The sequence below is a fragment of the Corvus cornix genome, chromosome 2 (assembly GCF_000738735.6).
Source record: "Corvus cornix cornix isolate S_Up_H32 chromosome 2, ASM73873v5, whole genome shotgun sequence".
Classification (NCBI taxonomy): Eukaryota; Metazoa; Chordata; class Aves; order Passeriformes; family Corvidae; genus Corvus; species Corvus cornix.
In genome coordinates this window covers 64365624-64388463 of record NC_046333.1, presented here as the reverse complement: position 1 = coordinate 64388463, position 22840 = coordinate 64365624, and the positions used below count along the sequence as shown (strand labels likewise).

Here is a 22840-nt window from a genome sequence, read left to right as displayed (position 1 = left end):
AGAGTTCCAAGACCGGCACCGCTTGACAGCCAGTCTGCACAAACAAGCCGAGGGCATTTTTAATAACCCCTCGGCTGCCGGGACCCGGGGCGGGGGCTGGGGCACAGCCGAAAGCACGCCCGGAGTCGCTCCCGGCGCTGACGGGGGGCTCGGCGGAGATCCGGCTTCGGCCCCAAAGAGGATCCTTCGTCTGCCGTGGTATTTCGCTCGGGTCTCCCCTCTCCCAGCCCAGATTACTCCCTTCCCACTTAGCACTGTGGAGAAGGGAGGGAAAGAGGGAGGGGGAGGCTTTCGTGCGCAGCCCGGCGCAGGTGACAGGAGGGAAGTCGAGGGGCAGCGCGGGTCCCTGACCGAAATAGCTCCGCAGACCTGCCCGCCCAAGGAATAACTCTGCCGCCGTGCCGCCCCCGGCCGAGCCCGGAGTCGTCCCCTCATCACTTTCCCCCATCCCCAAGATGTCCGCTGTGGCTGCTCCTGCCGCCGCCGCCGGCGGGAGCGCACCCACGGCCCCGGCCGCGCCTGCCCGGGGCCGGGGGGGTCGGGCCGCTCCTGGCATCCCGCCCCTCCCGCCGCCGCCTGCTCTTGAGTTACCTGTTTTGATGACCCGCGTAGCCTTTTTTTCCCCCTTCCTCTCTGCAATGAAAATCCGCGGCCGGTCACTCGCTCCCCTCCTCCCTCGCCTCGCCGCTCCTCTCCTTCCTCCTCCTCCTCTTCCTCCTCCTTCTCCTCCTCCTCCTCAGCGGGAGCCGGTGTCAGTCAGTCACATCAGCTGCCCGGGCAGGCAGGGAGAGCAATGCCCAGCAGCTTCCGGGAGTGCCAAATAAAGACAAGTCCAGAAAGGGAGAGAGACGGTGGCAGAGATGGAGAAAGAAAGCAAAAAGTGGGTGGAGTGTGAAAATGGAGAGAGAGGGAGAGGGAGAGGTGTCTCACGGCGGCGGCTGGGAATCTGTGGGGAAATGGCAGTGGTGGAGCATCACAAAGGAGCAGGAGAGAGTGCAGGCAACCCAGGGTGAGGGCACCCATGGCCGCTGATATGGTGACCCCGCTTTTGCCCATCAGGCACAGCTTGGGAGAGTTGGAAGTGAGCACCCCGTGCCGCACTGGCCTGGTCCACCGTGGGGAAGAAGAACAGGGCCCGTGTGGAAACCATCAGACCCCTCACCTCACATGGCAGGGAGCCTCGAGGGCAGCCTCATGTACACCCGGATACTTCATTGCCTACTCTGGGCTGGACTAAACTGTGCCAGCCTGACCACAGCTGTAGCTGGGCCCACGGTGGGGCTGCTGCCTTCATTCAGTGGCCGTGAAATTAGGACTTCTCCCAGTGGGCAGACCCTCGTGCCTAGGCCTCATTTGTCAGGCTCTCTGGGCTTCACACCAGTCCGTACCCCATGCCAAATGGAATCATGAGTGTTCTGCAATTGTGTGGTGCTTGTCACCATAAGGTCCCAAGGGTCATCCACCTGAAGTCTGCTTCACGTGCTTGTATCAAATGAGCTGGCTTTCTGTACAGAAGTGTTGAGAGATGACCATGAATTCACAGCCTCTAGAGAAACAGTTGGCTCTTGAATGGAAAAAAGAAGCCATTAGATGGTGATAGTAAAAAAGACCACATATATTTTTCAAGTCAATATATTTTTCAAGTCAACTATGTAGTCATGCAAAAACTGGTAGCACATTTTTCTATCAAATACATAGCTTATTTTAGAAGACTTTATGTTTCATTTCTGATGGTCTGACAACACTGCTGTAAAACATAGAACATAAGGATTTGTTTTAATTGTGCAGCAGCTAAATGTGGGCTGAGGAAAATCATATTTTAACAAGAATGCCATGGTTAATAGCAGCTCACAGACCTCACATGCCTAAAGTCGGCATTAAGCAAAAGCAAGCAGACTGCAAGGATCTGTCTGGGATCCAAGCTCAGTAGTGCAGACAATGTAATTGGCATGGGAAATTGCAAAAAAATCACTGGCGTAGTTTCCTGTACAAAATGAAACGAACTAGTTCTCCTTGGCATGTATAAGCAGCCAGCTGAAATCAACAGAACAGCACATGTTTTAAACCCGAGGGTCTTGCCAAACCTTCCAAAAGGGTAAAGGTAGTATGGAACTGAAGACCTGATTGAAAAAATGCACAGAACACAGAAACTGCTTAAGGGAAGCGAGAAACAAGCCCAGAAGATCTCCTTCTGGAAGGAAAACCCAGAAGGATTAAGAAACAGTGAAACTACTACACTTAGAGTAAAGCTCCAGGTCTGTATTTCTTACAACTCAGAGAAAAAAAAAATCTCAACACTTGTGCAGTATCATCATGATAAGTTGAAAGTTTAGGATGATAAATGCAATAGAATTTCTGTAGAATGTCAATTTAATTTGAGAAAATGTAGTTAAGAGATGAAAAGTTTTATAAGCTCTTATTGTAAGAGCTCAGTTGAGCACTTCACATCATCCTTTTGCATAATAGGCATGCAGAAAAGGAGAAACTAGGAGGCATTTCCGTGGAAAGTTTTATGAGGCTACCAAACCACCAGATGCCCTACATGTCTAAAACACATCTGTAATGCATCTCCGCTCCTGTCTTCTATTGCTTTCTTCACAAAACAGTCAAGTTATTTCTTCTTATCCCAAGGAGAATTTTGGCAAACCTAAGAGGCCAAATCTAAGGTAAAAGGAACAACAAGAAGTAATAAATTTAGTAAGAAGAGAAAAAAGGGAGATTCAGTAAGTGTAAAGTGACTTCATAAAAGGCAGGAAACCCAATGGCAAGCAAAGATATAAGATGTTGTACCTGAAAATACTAGAGAAGAAAGCCTTGCGGTTTGTATAATAAATAAAGGTAACCTGAGAGGGCAGTTCTATTAAAGAACTTCACAGTTTTCAATTCAGGCTAAGCAACATCCCCCTAAAACAAAGAAAGAGAGATGTGCAAATTTTGGACTTCGCAAAATTTTGTATGTGCAAAAATACTGACTAGATGACATGCATTTGTTCCATCCCATCAGGAAAAAGGCTTGGACAGCATTAAAGAGTTTTGAAAGTGGTATTGGAATTGGCATCAAGTGAAACACTGAGCAAGGAATGACTGGAATATCAGACCTTGGGGCTGAGCACTTTGCCCTCTATCTAACAATACATTCGGATATACGGAAAATACATTGATGCCTGTAATTGAAACATGAGCAGTTAAAGATTTTTACCTATGTACTTTTTATAGTGAGGACAGGGTCACCAACTTCCGGATCAAAACATTCCAAAAAAGCCCTAAAATTCTAACTTAGGCCATAGTCATCTTGAAATATTGAGGAGCTCTTCCTAACCAAGAAGCGCAGTAATACCCCTCTTGCAGGAAGTTACCCAGTTAAAATGTAGCAGCTCATGGAATGTAGTGGATTGGATTTAATATAACTTTATGGTAATTTTTTCATTTTACTTACTGACTTTGCTGCTGCAGACAATCTGTGCCAAGCCTGGCATGTTTTATTCCCTTTTATAGAAGAGTGTATTTCTAAAGTTGTACAGGGATCCCAAAGTACACATCAGAAGCTGTAGAGATAGGCTATCAAAATCTCTGTAGAATGACAGCATTGTAACCTACTTAAAAGAAAAAACTCTGGTGCATCTTTTATTTGCATACATGTTTTTTTCACAGAAGACGACTTAAAAATGTTAATTTTTACTTTCCTAGTGTGTGTTGAAAATGGACTTTCAATGTATATGATTGTAAAATTTCTCTGTTGATGAAAGTTGCATCTAAATGGTTCATAGACAAGTCTGGAGAAAACCACAAATATTGTTGCTCATTGCCTTGATTTCGTGCAGTCTGTCTTTGTTGGGGCAATGCAGAAAATATGGATTAAAACTGCAGAAGCACTTACTGATGTGAAAATAAATTGGAATATCATGTGAAAATCTTGGTAGTGTGATTTTCTAGATCTGCTTAAATAATATTGGAGTGCATTCAGGACTTGTCAAGATGGCTTTTGCTTACTAAATCTTCTGTTTAGTCTACAGCATTTGAAAAACAACATGTAGCTAATTAACAAAATGGATCTGTGAAGAGCCCTTTGTCTTCTACAGATCAAGTGTCCAAACATGCAGGAAGAAATACAGGGAAGATTCTGCCAGAGAAGTGGACTGTTTTTCCTCTTTCAAACTGGGGTGAAATCTGTCATCATTCAAACTGTTCACCTGTAAAATATGCAGGCAGATTCAAGTTACATTTAATTTCATAGCTGTCACTCTACTGCTTTTTTATCTCTTCTCTGTGTTCTCTTTTATGCAGTAAGCTCTGGGGGTGCGGGCTCTCATAATTATACATTAATTAGTTGCATGTTTCTTTTTAGACATGGCAATGTAACAAGTTAAGTAATAAGCACGTGCTTATCATTAAGTATGTGAGTAATGGCATCCCTGTGTAGCAGAGCACTTAAGCATTTCCATTGTATTTAAGTAGCTTGTCACATAGGGATGGAATTACTCAGTTGTTTATAATTCAGTATATCTTTAAGGACTGTGCTGAATCCAAGGGGAGATTGTTCTGATCTCACAAATACTAATCTTTGTGACTACTTTTACTAGTGGTGGTTCTGTGGTTTAATTCAGTTCTGTGGGCGTTTTGGGAAATCTCTTCAGTAGATCTGGTAGGCTTGGGCCTCAGTTCTGCTAAGTATTTACATTGCCTTGTCTATTGATGATCATGGGATACAGGCTCGTGTTTTTGCTAAACAACCTGTTTTCTACAGTACTGCATTTTGATATGGACTTCAAGTGAAGTTTTGTGTTTTTCATTTAATTACAGGCAGAAATTTGCAAAGAACTTTTAGTGAGGATGATTTAACTTAGCAAATCTTCCAAGTATGTGAGTGTAGTGTTACTGTGCCACCTTGAACTACTCTCTTGCTGTGTATGAAACCTATGGAAGCGGTAGTCAGAAGGAATAACAAAGTCTTACTCATTGGTCAATGTTAGTTTTCCCATTTTAGAATCTTAGCATTTCTGTTTAAGCTTCCTGGTTCTGTTTTCACCTTCCTTTCAATCTGGGATGCAGGGGATCCTTTAAGAGACTGACAGTGTTCTCTAGTGAGACACCAGTATAACTAAACAAAGCAAGGTATTGCTTCCAGCTTAGTAGTTCTGCTTTGACAGAGTTTCAGGACAGCTTTACCATGATGCTGGCTTACTGTTCCAGACCCAGATGTGAGCTGTGAAGCATCTTAGTAGGATAATTGCAGCTGGTTAAATGTCCATGTTCAACACCTAGTCTTTGCCAGTGCTTTGTAATCCATCTGCAGCAGAGGAAAATGCAAGTGTACCCAAACACAGCCAGAAGTCAAAACCAACTGAAAGTGTTTCGTGGTCATCTTCATGCCACAGCTTCTTTGACTCATTCCAAGTGTCCCAACATCCTTGAAGCTCCAGTCACTTTCAGAATGTGCAAATGGGTCAGGCATGCAAGTCTGGTGTTTTAATCTGTGTATTCTTGCAGCTGCATTTTTTTCTTAGTAGGTGACATTTTTTTCCTTGTTGTCTGCTGCTGTGTTTCTTTCATCACCATGTGTATGATGGCATCACTGTCATGATCAGAGCTTATCAAGACTTGCTGTGTCTACATCATCAGTAAAATGCGTCAGTCTTCTTCATGTACTACTGGCAGTTAAAATCCGTCATTTAGTGATCAGTCAAAGTCATTTTTGCTTATTGCTGAGGAAGTTCTGACACGACTTCCTTTTTTTTCTCTCAGTAAATCCAGGCTGTAGTTTGTTGGTTTTTTTCTGTCTCCTAGAAGTAGAAAGCATAGAGTCGGCTCTAAACTTTTTCCTGGGAAGGCTTACCAATGATTCCCTGAGATCGATATTCTTGTTACATAGGAAAGCCCAGACAGCTTGGGCAGCACAGGTACAGAAAAATCCAGACACACAGAAAATAAGATTTTTTCTCTTGAAAAGCTGGGGATATTTGAGGTTCTTTTTGTTCATGAATTCAAGGTTTACTATGCAAACCACTGGGCTAGAAACATTTTTTGTTTTGTTTTGTTTAAAATACAGAATCACCTATTCTAGGGAATGGTGCTTTACAGAAAACACCTAATTGTGCAAAATTTGTGGTAAAATCACACTACTTGATAACTTAGTAAGATTTTTTTACAGCGAGAACACTTCATAGGATATAATAAAATAGCAATGTGAGCAGGTAACCAACCTGTGTTCTGAAAGTTATAAATTTAGTGTTGTTCCAGGAATTTAAATAGACTGTGGCCTTATTTAAAGTGGCTCCTAAGTAGTGTAAGCCCAGTTGTGGTCATTACAGGCCTAGTAAGTCAAAGAAAAAGCCCCTTAGAGACAGAATTCCTCTGTTCTTTCACAACAGTTAATAAGCTACCTGGTGACATTTGCTACCCCCTTCTCCCAATGCTGTACTTAGTTGGTTTTGTCCATCTCCAAGCTCCTTTGCACTATGTGGGTGAGGGGAAAGCAAGAAAAGCACTTATAGTCCCTGTTAGATCAGTTCACTCAGGCAGAAATAAAGACCTTTACCTCAACATAGTCACTGTGCTTGGTTTTCTCCTGTAAGAACTCATTTAGCTATTGACAGGTATCTTCTGTAAGTACACTTTCTACCCTAATATAGAATAGAGGGGGCAAACCCACGAGTTTTGAATGTGAGTCTTTGAAATACTTTACCTAGTTCTTGAAAGAATCTCAGGTGATTTATGCTTTTCCAATACAGAACTGGAATACCAGGCATGACAGCAATGTGAATTTTCTTCTGCTCTTTCAACCTCTCCCTCAACCAAGGACTTGAAGAGTAAGGATATCTGAGTTTTATATCCTCCTGCAAAATGACACCGCTGGCAAGGATCCCTAGGTACAGTACATTACTTACATTATTATGCAGTTTTGTCAGCCTAAATTATTATTTTGCAATTTATGACTACCTAGATTAAGGACACAGAGCTGATCAGGCACAGCAGCACAGAGCCTAGCACAGTCATTTACTCCAACTTTTATATTCTTCATGGCAAATGGAGTGGCATCTTTTTATTTTTCAATATTCTGAGAGCTTTTTAATACCAGACACCTTTTCTGAAATCTGTCCTTCTCAATAAATGATTTCCCTATGTATCTGTGGCAGAAGTATTTCCTCTGTTGAATAAAGAAGGGTTTACTTTGGAAGTATAAAGACAAAAAAGGTTTTAGGATTAATCAAGCCAGGAAATAGAATAGAATAGAATAGAATAGAATAGAATAGAATAGAATAGAATATTTCAGTTGGACAGGACCTACAGCAATCATCTAGTCCAAATAGCCACATTGCCATCCCATTTTTTTTTCCCCAAGAAAGGGAGGAGGAGCAAAGTAAAGTAACAAAACATTAAAAAATGTAACAAAACATATTTAAATTTAATACCTAAAATGGATTGGAAGAACTATAAATATTTCACACTGATGGGATGAAATCCTGGTTCTTCTCAAGTTAGTGAGTGTTTTTTCACTGGCTAACAGGGTCAACATTTCCCCCTACATGTCTGAATGAATGTTTTCCTTGAATAAATGTTGTCCAATCATTTAGGTATCAGAACTAATATTTTTGTTTCAAAACCAGTAATTTATTTCATTCTTATTTTCTTGCTTCTCTTTGTATCTACAAAGGCTCTGCATATACTGCACTTTATTTCTAAAAGCTATCATTTTCTTTAGAAAATAATATTGTTTGCTCTCTTGAATAATTCATCTTGGAGTTCTCTTTTAATCCCTCATCAAATCTGCCATTCTTGTATTTTCATAAAGGAAAAAAAGGAAAACAACACTCCAAGGCTGATTTATGAATTAGACCATGAACATTAAAAATATATAAAGCCTTGGTATAAATAAGGACTTCAGTTTTGATTCTAATTCAGTTATATCAGTACCTCTGGAACAATACTATTGGTTATATACAGATTTCCATTATTATAACTGACTTACCACAAAATATGAAAAAAATGAGCATGAAAGATAAATATGATGAAGATTTGATATTTAACCTTGAGCTAATAAGGATAACAATATATGTAGGTTTTGAAAGGAAAAAGAAATACTTAGAGTACGATATAAATTAAACTGTGAATAGCATGCAATTTATAATATTTTTGAAACAAATCATTGATAAAAGGGCTTTTAATCCAAGCTCCTATATATCCCATTTGGTTGAAATATAAGTAGTTTAGATGCAAAGAAAAGAACCCAGAAGCACCTTCATAGACAGTCTGTGGCCTACAGATGGTTGTTACTAGATTACTATTGTTCATTTGATGTGGACATCAGATTAGCAAGAGACCTATCAGCATCCCAGTGAAGTTCAAGTCTATCTTGTCCCTCTGATCTATACCTCTACTGCCCAGCTGCTGAGCTGAGACATCTCCAACTCATTTCCCCAGTATAAGATAGACTCAGGCTCTGCAGATTGTATAAAGTCTGTTTAAAGCATCAAAACTGTATCTTGTGGTATTTATAAAAGGTTAAATTGTTTCAATGCAAATAGTTGGGTATTGCCATGAAGAATGTATTTACAAAGTCAAACCAGTATTAAAGGCACTCATCTCTGCCGTGGCTTATAAAGGGTTGGTCCATGTATCTGAGCTGACCAATCCTGAAATGTCAGCCTCTTCCAGCCACCAGCTTCATTGAGCCCATAATAATCAGCTAAACCTGTTCTACTTACCTGTGTGGTTGGCTGCCTCAGCGTGGTTGAGTGGTTTGTTTGTGGCTTCTGTCACCTCCTGTGTCTGTACCTTAGAGATGAGCAAAGTTAGGGGCTATGCTGGGGGACATCAGGGTCGGCAGCAGCAGGGACCAAATTGCTGAGAGTTCTTTTGCAAACCACTTAATAAAAAGAAAATAAAATGTGTCAGAGGAACAATGGAGTGAAATCTTTTGAGGAAGCAGAAGATAAGATGGTCCCCACATTAACATTCTTGGAACCACAGGCTGATCTACATCATCAGCTGTGGTGAACAACACACTGAATCCTTTTCCCAAGTCATTCATCAGCATTTATAAGGGTTCATCAGCATTAACGTTATAAAATTTAAGAAGTTTAAATATTTCTGAAGTGCAACTTTTCCAGGAATCCCTGTGGTATTCATAACTTACCTTCCTTAAAATGTTCATTTTAGTGTTACTGAACGAATTTGGTAGAGAACCGGATGTGCTCCACATATGGGAGTTGCTGGAGATTGATTATCCTGATTATTGTGTGATACAGATCCCAGCCTAAAGGTTGTATGTATATCTTCTGTGGTAATTTACTGTTCAATGAAGAAAAGCAGAATAGAAGGGACTATTGTTATTTTGCAATTTCTAGTTATTTTGATATTTGTTACTAGATTTTTCCACTTTCCTGTTGTCACTTTGGATGTCAGTTCTGTAACATAAATCTCAACCTTTTTAATGTTTTCATTTTCTGAAATGCAAATAGTAATTTTCAAGAATACAACCAAAACTCCAAAGTTACAATGTCACATTTCTGACTGTTGGCTGAGTGCTAACAAATAACAAGCATTAGACTCCTTTAGTATAGGTGAAAATACACTTATATATTCATGCTTACTGTGCAGGCAGAGAATGATGAGCAAAAGGTCAGCTCCTCAGTGGTGTTTAGGTCTTCTACAAAAGTACATTTCAGTACAGAGACTTGATAGATGATGGGCAGTGCATCTGTACATGTCCAGGGGCTGTTTTTAGTAGTTGGAAGTTCATACTGGAGCCTTTCTGAGCTAAACACCTGCTGACTTTAGTCCATTTTTGTTTGAGGGAGAGCCTCAGGTTTAAAGGTTTATTTGTTCCAGGGTGATTTAAGTCAGCACAAGTTTAGTCGTTGATTTGAGAGAGCGGGTGGCAGCTCTTAGGGCTCCACTCCTGTTCCAGCCGAAGTCAACTTGAGTAGCTACCATTATTTAATAGAAGATAGCTCTAATTCAGGAAATAATGAGTAAAATTGTCCTTAAACCCTTGTGCAGCTGAATCAGTTCACCTTTGAAAAAACCTCTTTCCTTCAGATGGTGGGGCTATTGACAGGAACAGCAGTAGCAGCTGCTGTGTGGGAGTGTGTGTGTGTCTTGCCCGGCAACTTCATTCACTGACTGTGGATTTCACCTCCCACACTCCACCTGCGAAGGCCATGACTACTCAGTTTCTATCCAGCAGCAGTGGATGCAGCCTGGCGTTAATACTTGGTTGGAAAGCAGTTGCAGTCTCCCTTTTTCAAAATTTTTGCATGCTGGAACTTCACATCCATCCCTCCACCAAGTGCAAATTCATGACCTTCAGAATAGGTGGAAAGGTGTGATTGCGTGGAGAATGATAAATAGACAGGAACCAGCATTCTTCTGGGAGTGGTTTGTCATGTATGTGTATGTATATGTGTATAGACACATACGAGTGGTCTGTTTGTATAAGGAATTGCAGTACTAACAGTCATGGTGGCTGCTCCTCTGTTGTCACTATACACATTGAATTGGAGACTGTGTTGTTAAAATACCCCATCAAGATCACAGAAACATCTATTTTTCTCTCTTACTATTTTTTTTTTTGCTAATACTTCTTTAGTTTGTAACTTTAAGAAGAATGGTCCCATTAGCTTTTCTTTAATTTTATTTTGTTTTATTTGCATGATAGAATATATAAAATACAATGCATAATAATTACGTAACATGTAATGAAAGTATAACATATTTAATATTCATTAATATTTATAAGTAGAATGAAATAGATGGTTTATGCAATTTATAAGGTATATAACATATAATATAAAAAAAAAAACCTATCAGAGAATAACAGAATTTTTTATGTTGGAAGGGACTTCTTGAGGTCATCTTATCCATTGGCCCATAAATTATCTTATTTTCCCAAAAAAAGCAACTTTTTCATTCCAGCAAGAGTAGTTTCATACAGCTTCTTCTGTTTTATTGAAACCATTTATTTGATTCATCTTTTTAAAAAAGAAACCAAAGATAAGGATATAAATTATATAAAGTATAGAAGAGAAATGCACTTTTTAGAAAATTACAAATAATTTAATGTAGAAGAATGATCACAAAGTTCAGCAGTGTAAGCAGCTATTGCTCCTTTGGAATTAATAATAATATGATGATTTTTTAAAAGCATCTACAACTCCATACCTGACTTATTCTATGATTCTTTAAAATAATCATTCTAATTGTGGAGGTTTTACCTCTTTAAAAACTGGTTTGTTCATTCCATGTGTGAGCCACACCCTGAAAAGCCGAAAGCCTTTGCACATGCCTAACTTAAGATTTAACCTAGTATCAGTGTTCAACCTGTTCCAGTCCATCATTCTCTTGCTTAAAATGCTGTGTAACTCAAGGGTTTCTATCTGCTCTTTTAGCAAATAAATTTATTATAATCTGCCATGGCTTACAACTTCATTCCTGCAGCCTAAGGTGCAAAGTGTTCTATTATTCCACTGAAAATAATTGGGGGAAAAAATTCCCTGCCTTTTAATTTTGTTTTTCATTGCATTGAATGTAACAAGAAGACCCAGCTTGATAGCACTGTAAGCTAAACGCTCATAATTGTGCTCAGGGCAGACAACAGACAATCAGACCGCCTCACACAGACACAGAAACCTTTGGCCTTTCACCTACGTGCAGCTGGTTTTGTGTGTTCTTACAGCACTTTTCAGCAATCTCTCAGTTGCTGATCACCAAGAACTGGAGTGGTATCACTCCTGATTGCTCCTGCTTCTGAAAAGATTTTGTGAGAATTTAAAAAACAAAAAAGGTTTATTAATTCATGTTGCTTTAGGCTAGCATGATGCTATAGTCTAAAAGATCCGTAGCTTTACAGCTGCAGAATCCCTGGGAAGTTCAGGAACCTGACTCTGCGGTGACCTTTTCTGAAAGAAAGGTCAGCGAGCCACAGGCAGACTTGCCAAGTCAACTGCTTTTCCCTGTAGACTAAAGCTTTGTGGTCTTATCCGTGGATCTGTCAGGAAACTTGGCCAAGCTACTGCTTTTGTTGTCTCAGGCACAATAAGTGTGTCGAATGAAGTTTCATACTAAGTGAGAGTGATTTCAGTAAATGGAAGTAAATTTAGTGTTGAAAGAGCTCAAAATATATACTGTGGCTTCATATATGTTACTTCCAACTTATTACAGTTTTAATGATTTCCTAGATTCATTCATAGAATGTGTTTTTGTACAAATCTCACTCCTATTTTCATGCTTGTTTTTTTGTTCTCTCAAAGTTGAGAGGGATGGAACTTATTTGGCACATTAGGGAATAATCTTCCAACAGTTTGGATTATCTTGGGATGAAAAAATAAGCTCATTATTGCCGCTGTCACCTCATTATTGTTAACTCATTGTTTCCTATGCCAAAGACCTTTTAAACACTGGAGTTTCATTCCTTTATTTTAGGGGATCTTTATAGGGATACAAAACCTGGACAGGCCATTACCAGTTATTTTAAACACAGTCATAGAAATGTTTTGACAGTTGGAGGTGGCTTGGGGTTGCAGTTTTGCTTTGACAGTGTCGTGGGCCTTTTTAGTTTTCAGTGAAGATTAAATTTGGACTATGATGAATGTGTGATATTCCCTCCTCTTCCTTCAAACTTCTTTTTGTGAGTAGTGGCCCTTAATACTGCAAAGGCTATAAAAGCTAAAGATTTTATTGTATTGAATCTCTCCAGTATAATATTTTCCCCTCTTTTACTTTATGTCTGTTCATTTGCATCCTAGATTAGGGTACCTGTTTAAGGCAAGAACTGTGTGTTCAAGTAGTATTAATTAGCCAATGTATCTTTGGAGACAAATCCAGTAAATTTTTCTATTAATATTTTAGAAGTGGACTCTTACCTATAACAGCTATTTTAAAGCTATTTGAAGCTATTACACTTCAGATTAGATGCTGAGTTCTTCTAGGTCTCCAGACCTTACAGAAAGCTCAGACATCTGCTGGTTTATAGCCAGTGCACATCTGACCCAGTGTCCATGCAGTTATTTCACTGAAATACAATCTGAAACTAGGAACATGTGTGCTGCTAAGGATTTAAAACTTTATGTGACGGGTGTAGCAAAAATATATGCCAATCAAAAGGGGCTTCTATATTGAATATTTTTAGGTCATTGTCTAGTCATGCCCACACAGACTCCCTAACAGACCTAGAATTCAGGTGGTGGGAAGTGGGAGCTCTGAAATGTTTACAGGGATCAGTGAATCATGGACAGATATCAGTCAAATATGTTACCTCTCTTAATTTTTTATTAACCTTAGAAGCCTCAGTCAAGGTACCTATAGCAAAGTATGAATATGTCAAATTCCCGTGTGAGTCACAGACCAGATCCTGTGGCTCAAAAGCTCAGTGGCTGAACATTGCACTGGGCCTTATAAGAATAACTTGTACTCAAGAGTTCCAGTGATACCTGTCACTGCTGCAGGGTCTGGGTTCAGCACAAATACGCTCACCTCGAATTTGTTATGTGCTCTAAGGAATAGCTTATCATCAAACCTGCATACCAGTAACTATATATGCAGTGAATAAAGATAGATTGTTCCTGTCTATGGCAAAAGGCAGGGGGATATACGTCAGTTGGCAGTTTAGGGTTTTTATGATTCAGTTGGCTCAATTGACTCAAATCAAGTTTTATGATAATTTGCCCATCAAGTTCCATCTGTTTCAGAAGGATGACAGATCTGAATTTGTGGGACTCTGTCCTTTTGTATTATCAGGAGGACATAGTGACATATTTTGAGTCTGGCAGCACCATTGGCTATTTTGGCTGGTGTTGTGCAGGATGAGGTGGGATTGGCTATTACCAGCTCCATGTTGTAACAGCAAACATTTGGTTGGCTCTACGAGTTGTAACTACTGACACTAGACTTGTGATGCTGTCCAAAAAAGAGGAGGGATAATAGTGGTAATGCATAAGATAATGCTCAAATTTATACAATCACTGTTTCAGTCATTGAGGGAATGTTGGATTTTATAGCATGTCCCTGATCAGTTCTGAAATTCTGATGCAGCTGTGTGAAGAAATGAAATTTTCTATTATAATTTTGCTTATATGACACAGCTTTTTACACTTTTTCACAGCTTCTTAGCCCATCTTTTTAAAGTTATGGGTTTGCTATGACTACTTATTCATAAAATGCCTGCTACCTTCTTTTGTTTGAAGAGAAGTCATTTAACAAATAGACACATGGTATTGATACACGGTATTGGCTAGGTAGAAATGGCCATTCAAACCACAACTCCAGCTCAAATATTTTGAAATAACTTGTATAATCCCCCCTTCTCTTTTTAATGTTAAAAAAAAAAAAAAAAGCTGCATTTTTCTAGCAGGGATTTTGTTTGGGTTTGTTTGTTTGTTTTTAACAACAGCCACAACAGAATGTCATAAGATAAACTCAGGGAAAGCTACACAAGGACAAAACCTAGTCCATAGACACAGAGTTTATTTGAAATTCATGCACACAGTCATCTGAGGTACTTGTGTTTGCAGCTTTGTACCATCCCACCTGTGCTAGTTACCTGGCAAGCACATCTTTGGGGTTCCACATGTTGTCTGACTCTCAGTCCACATACAGATGCATGTGTGTTCACAGCGCAGTGAGCAAAAGTGATCAAACACAGCCGACACACTGAGCAACAAAACAAAGTAGAAATGTCGAGGAAAAGGCTACATAGAAAAGACTTCTGACTTTTACCTGACTGTGTTTGGCTGTATCTGTGTAAGGGAAAACCGGCAACTTTGTGTCAGCAGTAAAATAATTTGTTGATCAAAAGAAAATAACCAATATCTAAAAAATACATGTTGTATGCTTAAAGTAAATGTGTTACATGAATGTTTGGTATTCCACAGCATACATGAGATAAATTCAATATGCAATTATGAGATATTTATTACTATATTCGATTCATTCTTTCATACCTTACTATTTGAAGATAGGGATTCAAATCTGTGGCATCTGTTCTTAACTTACAGTCTGGCTTTTAGAGAATTACAAATGTTCATTTTCAAAAGCTACATGGAAATACATATCACATGTAATGTAAACATTGTGCAGCATCCCTGCTGTGTCAGCTCTATTAACTAGATGCTGACACTAGATTTACTAGAAGATTTGAGAATAACCAAATCAAAAATACAGTCCTCTCCAAGCACTTGGAGATCACTGTGCCCTTCCATTTGCTCTCATAAAAGAACATTTAATTGGACTACATACTTACAGAATTCTGGTATAATGGTTTTCTTCCAGAGAAAACTTTGTTTCAAATGATGAAAAGTGTGGTGCTATATGTTCCTTCCATTTTGACTTTTTTTTTTTCTATAAAGAACTGTGTACTGGAGACGCCACTTTTTGATATCAAAGTTAAGGGTCTATCAAGCTGATAGTGAGTTAACAGTAGAGTTGCTGTTGATAAAATACATTCATAAGTTGTTGTGGTTTTGTATTGATTTTATGATTGTCTTTAGGAACTGTCTTTAGGATTTAATTGAGTATTAATCAGAGAGACAAAGCTAGGCAATCCCTGTCTTGTATTTCTATTTGAAAAACAAAAAATCAGCAGAAAACCTTTTACATAGAGAAAATAACACTACAGAAGCAAAGCTTTACCTTAGATGAGCTAGTCCCCCTTGCATTCTTTTACAAGCAGGAGAAAGAGGTGCCTTCTGACAGTAATTCAAAGGATCTATGTGTCTCTTGACCACAGAGCAGGACTAGGGAGATTTTTTCTGGAGTAAAGTTAAGCCTGTGGAAATGACTCAATTTTTTCCATTTTTGTGCTTTGCACCAGACTACAGTATTCAGTGCTGATAAAATGTAAGATAGAGAATCATAGGACTTGGCATTATCTGCGAGTGCTTGTCTAATTAATGACAGGAACAGGAGGATGTATACTCTATTTGAATTTTTTTTGTTGGGTTTTTTTTAAGAGGGAAAGTACTTAAACACATTCTTGTCATTTAACGATGCAGCCTAGATATAGAAAGTGATTCTGTGTTTTGTATACTGAATATGTAATCCCATTCTCATTTCTCACTGTCAAAGATATCTAGTGATCTCATGTGGAAAGTTCAGAGTGCTGTGTCCTGTGTCATGGTCAGCATATTTGGTTTCTTTGGAACTAGGCAACCCCAACTTTGTCTATTCTAAATAACAACAGTTCTTATTGATAGGGTTCTTTTTAGAGTATTGATAGTACTTGGCAGGAAAATGGAGAACTGTGTGTGCTAGATGATGGCCTAGTTAATTGTGGAATTTGGTTCTCCTTTATTTCATGATCTGACTTGCAAATTCCTTCTCTTTGTACTAGAGAAGCATTTTGCAAGCATTAAAAACCAAACTGGGAAGGAACCTGGGATTTTTGTTCTTACGTCTGGTAACAATTTTATGTCTTGCAAAGATCTCACAGCTCTTGTGACTTTAGAAGTGTTTAAAAAAACATCTCTTAATGCACTTTATTAAAACCATCTAATTTGAAGACAAGACCCAACACAAAGTCATCTGAAGGTATCTGGAGAGCTCTCCATAATTTCACTGTGCTGTGGAGAAGACCACTAGACCTTTACGAGGAAAACTGTTTTCAGACAGCATGAAAATGTCTGTGTAGTGACCTAACTGGTTCTTAAAATCAAGCTGCAAGCTCCTCTTGTTTTTCAAGGCCTCATGATAAAGTTCCTTTCTCCCTTTAACAATGTTAGAATGAGCACACAGATCCAGAATTCCTTTTCCTCTTCCTGTGTGTCCTGGTTTTGGCTGGTTAGTCGCCAGTTAGGATTAAACTGCGGTGCTGTGCTACGAGTTTCAGAGAGGAGAATGGAAGAAGAAGAGCAGAGGATCCTTCCTCTGCAGTGGTAGAGGAGGGTTCCTTTCTCAGACACTTCCAAACATGTGCCTTGTTCTACAGCCTGGCACAATGTTTATAAATGGATTTTCTGAGTTCATGACCTATTTCAAAACAAGTGCTGGAAGCCAACACATTTTGTCCTGGCTCATCTGGGTATAGTGGGCACCTGTTGCACAGAAGATTCTTCACCCAGGCCTCTCCTGTGGCTAAATCTGAGCTTCTATCTGGATAAGAAAAGGTCTTGAATAAAAAGGAACAGCCCTGAGGTAATTACATAGAAACTTAAATGATATGCAGATAAGATCTTTGGGATTTTTAAAATTATCATTATTTTCTGAACGTTCAAGCATGTTTATTCAAATGGCATTGCTAAAATCCAGTTAGGATTCCATAATTTCTAAGTGCCTCACATGACCAGATTTCATTTTACTTTTGCCCAAATATGGAAAAACGGGAAGACAAATAGCTTTAAAATTTTATTTTGAGTAAATTTAATTAGATGGCAGTTAGAGTTCCCTACAACCATACAAGTTTGGGACAAAATTTTACAAACCATTCTACATGAAAGCACTACCTGCTTTTTAAAGTGCAAAAGAATGCATGATAATCACCACCAGGTGTGTCTAAACAGTCTCTTACGCAGTTAAGAGGAATCTGTGTATAAATTTTTTTTCTTGACCATGAAAGTCAAAGGATTCACATGTACCAAATACGTTTCTTAAATACACATAGAGCCTTCTGCACGTCAGTTCCGGAGGCTGCAGTCTGCAGGAGTAGCGTAAGGATTTGGGATGCTGTTGGGTTAGTGATTCCAAATTGTGAGCTGAAATGACCTGAAATTTCTTCTAAATTCCAGAGGTGTTGCATACAGTGTGGGAGATTGGACAGGTTCTAAGAGAAGAGAGAACCAAGATACATGAGATCTGTGAAACAGCAAGAGGTGAGATTTGATTTTCTGGTCATAGATCATTGTATTTTTACCACTTTGGTGATTTAGCACCATGCTCTCCTCCTCCTCTCAGCTTTCCAGCATTCACCAACAGCAAAAAATAAAAATTTCAGTTTGGTGCATGAAAATCTCAAAAGGACTCAGATGAGATTCCTATTAGGGTGGAAATAAGCTTTAGAAATCTGCTGTCATCCCATCAGCCCACAGAAACACTCCAAAATACCATATTCTGGGGGAGAGAATGGAAACTATCCAGAGCACCAAATGTGGCAGCTGGAAACAATTTTTAAAAAATTGGGTAGGCCAGTCGTGTTATGAGGAGTAAGAGAGGCAGCTGGGAGATTTAAAAGGGAAGGCCTGGGAGCAGCTGAAAGGTGCCAGTAGTCTGTTAGTGAGAGCATCTGAGAGCTAAATGGCTGCATGTGATGAGAAAACATGCCAAAATGATAAGAAAAACAGCTGGAGAAAAACAAAATTTCAAAGCCTCTGAAACAGGGATGGATATGCAAATTCTGCTAACTATTGAATCAGTAAATGAATTACTTGGGGTTTTTTTCCCTCTCTGCTCTCCTAAGTTCCTCTTGTTTTCACATATCTTTCTGCAGAATCTGCAGGTGGCCTTTTCTGCTGCCTCTTCTTCCTCTTGACCTTCTGATTCTTGGTTGTTTCTTCCACAGAAAATCAGTACTTCTGAACAATACTTTTCACTTGTTTGTAGTCTGTTAGGCCAGTATTTTAACTGCTCATTTTTCTATTTCTTCACCTTATTAAGACTTTCCCTGCCTATTATTCTGAATATGAAAACCTCTTGGTGGAACATCATTTTCTGTGAAGAAAATGCACAGGTAGCAGTTGATTTTAATAGCTCCAAGTGTCATTTTGGGTAGGACCTGTAAGATTTAGATAGCTTTGTATTACAGAGGTCTAGCTGGAGGAGTTGGCAGGCTTGACGGGTCTGATGAGTTGCCTCTAGAGTGTGGCAGGGTCTAAACCAAGTTTGAAGTGAGAACATGGTGACTTTTGAAAGTAAGCTCAAAAAATACACAGATTTCCAAGGTTTTATGCATTACACTTGCAAGTTTATTTTTGTATGTGTTTTACCATACATATAATTTATAATTTACTTGTATCTGATCACATATTTGAATCTAGTCTAGGTGTGTGCATCACTGATGTAAAGACCATATCTGATACAATAACATGTTCTTTACCTTTGAAACTGTGTCTGCTATTTTCAGCTGTGAAAGCAAGAGACAGTATGTGTGTACTTCTTCCCCATAGATCATAAGGAACAAAGAGCTCATGTGAGAAAAAGAGTGCAGGAGAAGATCTTAATAGATTCTGTCCCATCAAAAACTGAAATACAGCAACATGAAAAGAGCAAACATGCTGTCTAGCTTCTCTGAACCTGTTTGCTAATGACCTCCAATGAACTAGAAAATGTTAGAGAGCATAGTCTCAGCTTGAAGCCTGAGAGAAGAAAAAATAGTGGAGTGAGAGAAGGATGCAAAGCAAGTGAAAGAGAATGGAGATAGTTAATAATTATTTTACAACAACAAAGCCATAATCAGGCATCAAATTCTTGATATCTTTCATGCTGCTTGAATCATACTGTTGTGTCCAGGAAGAGCAGCAGCAGTTTTGGAGGGCATGAAAATAGACTCACAGAAGAATAAAATAATAGAGCAAATTGAAAGGGAGAGAGAGTATAAAACTGCATATTAAAATATACTAGAATGAGCCTTTTTTAAAGACATCTGAATTATTACCACTTATTACTGCTGAAATATAATTCATTATGCACCTTATACTAAAATTTTAATTAAAGAAAATAATAGTTTCAGGTCAAAGGATTACAATCACATCCGATAAAATACTAAATGAGATAGAAAGTACAGGAAGCACTTTCCCTTTTCCAGTTATGGAAAGTTATGCTTGTCTGGCAAAGAGAAAAATACTTGGACTGAGTGAAAAAACATGTTCATGGTGCAAATTAATTGTTTTCAAAGAAAGCATTTAAATTAAATTTTCAGTCACCTGAAAGCCTTTGAATGTGTCTTTTAAAATAAGATCTGTTGTTTTGGAAGCCTTTGACATTATATACCTCTAACAGGAACAATTAAACAAAGCATAAACTTGCAAGGAATTCTGTATGTAAGATGTAGTGTTGCATGTTTTATGCTTGTGTAAATTATTCTCTTGGAATAAGAAATTTCATCTTCCTTTTCTTATTTTCTCCATTATTAGAAGCAGACTGGGCAATTTATTATTCTCCATTCTGGTGCAAATAGAGATGGCCTCTGCTTTAAAAAAAAAAGAAGTTTGAGAAATGAGTGCAGGTGGGCATATCTGAAAAGAAGTGATAGTGGATTTGAGAAATAATGGGGGAGGCACTGTCCAGCTATGTTTTTTCAATGCATTGCTTTTGGTAGTTGAAATAACTGCCTTCTGCACATCCTGCTTTCCAGCCTGGAGCTTAAGAAGGTCTTTGTCAGTGGCTTGCACCACCTTGTGACTTATGAGAATTTCCCCCCCAGGAAAGCTGCCCAGGGTCACATAGCTGTAGATCTTGAGAAAGAAGGATTCCAGGTACAGAAGGAAAAATGGTCTGGTCAGTTATATTTTTAATTAAAATGAGGCAGTGGTGGAGAGACTGAATTTGCAGGACCTCCTACAGCAGGAGCATGAACCTTTTTATCCAGACAAGCTGCTGTGGAATCTAAATTTTATGTGCTTAGGCAGCTCCATTTAAATGGATTACGATACTTCCATTTTGTAGTTGGCATGGCTCCCCCACATTCTGCTCTTTGAGTGATCTTACTCAAAACTTACTGTTTCTCTAACAATCCCAAGGTGAGGTGCTTTCTACCACTCCTCAAGAATGAGAGCAGCATGTGAAAGTTCACCACTGATGATTTGCTTCAATCTCTGGGAAATAAACTGAGCATCACTTAAATGTTTCTTTTTCCACTCCTCTACACCAAGTCATTATCTGAAGAGGACCCAAAATTCATCACAAACGTGAACATGTTCCTGCCTTTTTCTTCTTTCTAGCACATCAAATTGAACAGCAGAATTGTTCTTCCACTAAACCCACACAGGTGTTAAGAGTTGTTCCCATTCTACAAATTTGAGAGCCGGTCAGTGACTGGTAGAACACAGAGCTGCTTGAAGGGTTTACATGCAGCTTGCTCTGCTCAACAACAAGGCCTTCATGAGTTGTTCTCTGGAACAAATAGTCTGCAAACACCAATAATCTTCTGAATACCAGGATAAGTGAGAGTGCAGTTAAATAGTTCTTTTCTTGAGATCATTGCTAAATGAGGAACTAAAAGTCAGTATCATTAGATCTTTTGCCATGTATGACTGACAGAACCTCAGACTTTGCAGGTAAACCTGCTTAGATTGAAGAACATCACACCAAGAAACAATTTCTTTTCATGTTGGCACATTTATGATTTTGCCCTCAGGGGTCAACAAATGGGCAATAACTACCCTTGTTCTCAGCCAGTTAAGACCTGGAGTATCTCCTCTTAGTTTTTAATCTCCAGACAATCATACCATCCTCATAATCACATTAAACACCACAATAAATGTTGAGAATCCATTAAAATCTTCTCATGTTTGCAATTAGTAGCACTTTCACCACCACCAAGCAGACTGTGCTTTTTACCCCTTTGGAGCAAAACTCTCTGGTCTCCTGCAGTTCTCTCAGGGCATATTCATGCAGTTCTGTTTTCAGTCTGGGCCCTGGCTGGATATCAAGCTCATCTTGATTGTGTCCAAAGCTTGCTATTCTATTCTCTCTGCAGCAATGGCTGTGGCAGTAAGCATCCCAGCTGTCCTGCTGAAACAAGGGATCATTAATACAATGCAGCCACATTTCAAATAAACTGTATCTTAAATGCAATAGAGACAGTGCCTGCTTCTGCCTAATATTGCCATTCCCCACATTTAGGAAAGCTGGATTCCTTGAGGCTCCTCCACATACTGTTTGTATCTCTGCCAACCTGTATTCTTAGAGGACTGCTGGCAAACACCACTGCCGTTGTCGGGATCCGGCCAAGGCGCTCCCTACAGTTTGCATTATGTTGAAGACAAGACACAAGATCTTTGAAGACAGCTTCGTTCTTGAAGTTCTAGTGGGCACCAAGACCTTCTTCCCCAGAAAGATGCTACAGTGCTGCTTATTTTGCTCTTTGACTAACTTTAACTAAGCTAAACTGATGCACCCACGCAAAGAAAGCCTTTCAGCCATGGTGTGCCCTTCTCAGGTGCTCGCTCAGCTGAGCTACTGCAGCCACATCACAGGCAGCTCCCCGCTGACTCCAGCCCTCTGAAGGCTGGTGGGCACGCTTCTGTTTTCACACTCAGCTGCTGTTCTCAGAACTCTATGTTAGATTCTGATTTCTTTTGGCAAGATCCCAGGTGTTGTTAGAGTAGACAGGAAAATAGCCCTTCTTGATAAGGTCAGAGGAAAACCAGTTTCAAGACACAGTAGTGTACGTGGAACTGATGACATTTACGGAAGAATAAAGCCTAGAGATCTCTTTACGTTCTCTTACATAAAAATGAGTATAAATTATGATGGCACTCAGGTTAGTGAAAGGATTCACTTTACAGAAAATGAGAAAAGAGTTTAGTTGATAAAGCAGTTCTCTAATGGAGAAAAAGCCAATACTGATGAAAATCAAGAAAGATTGATGCATAAACTTACATACTGTGATGCCTTAGCCTTGGTTAATGAAGAACAGGTTTTCCTTAAATAGTGCTCATAACATAAATCTATATAAAAGAATGCACACTACTCCATAACCATATATTGAAAAAGAAATTGCAAACATTCTTTATTCCACTAATCGTGCTACTTCCAATGTGCAATGTGCTAATGTCCGTCTTCCAAGGCTAGGTAGAGAGCATACTGGACAAAGAGAGCTTTTAAGGTCCTTCATTGCTATTGTGATGAAGAAATTACATTTTAATCGAGACTGTTGATTAAAACCTTTGGCCATTATATGAAAAAAAACTTGTGC

At 39.2% G+C, this 22840-nt stretch overlaps 1 protein-coding gene and 1 long non-coding RNA gene across 3 annotated transcripts in view; one reads left to right on the top strand and one right to left on the bottom strand.

Moving 5' to 3' along the window:
• The window catches only part of CAP2 (cyclase associated actin cytoskeleton regulatory protein 2), a 68493-nt gene extending 67616 nt beyond the window's left edge, over positions 1–877 (bottom strand). Inside the window, exon 1 of one of the 2 annotated variants that reach the window (XM_010402881.4) lies at positions 592–877. The gene's annotated coding sequence lies outside the window, so the exon portion shown is untranslated. The remainder of the gene's footprint in view (positions 1–591) is intronic. The other variant, XM_019287875.3, reaches the window with a different exon arrangement.
• On the top strand, positions 20–22690 carry LOC104691413. Its single transcript, XR_002046243.3, has 4 exons — positions 20–198; positions 6729–6866; positions 17715–17798; positions 21766–22690. It is a non-coding gene; the product is annotated as an uncharacterized LOC104691413 (long non-coding RNA).
• The last annotated feature ends 150 nt before the right edge of the window (positions 22691–22840 follow it).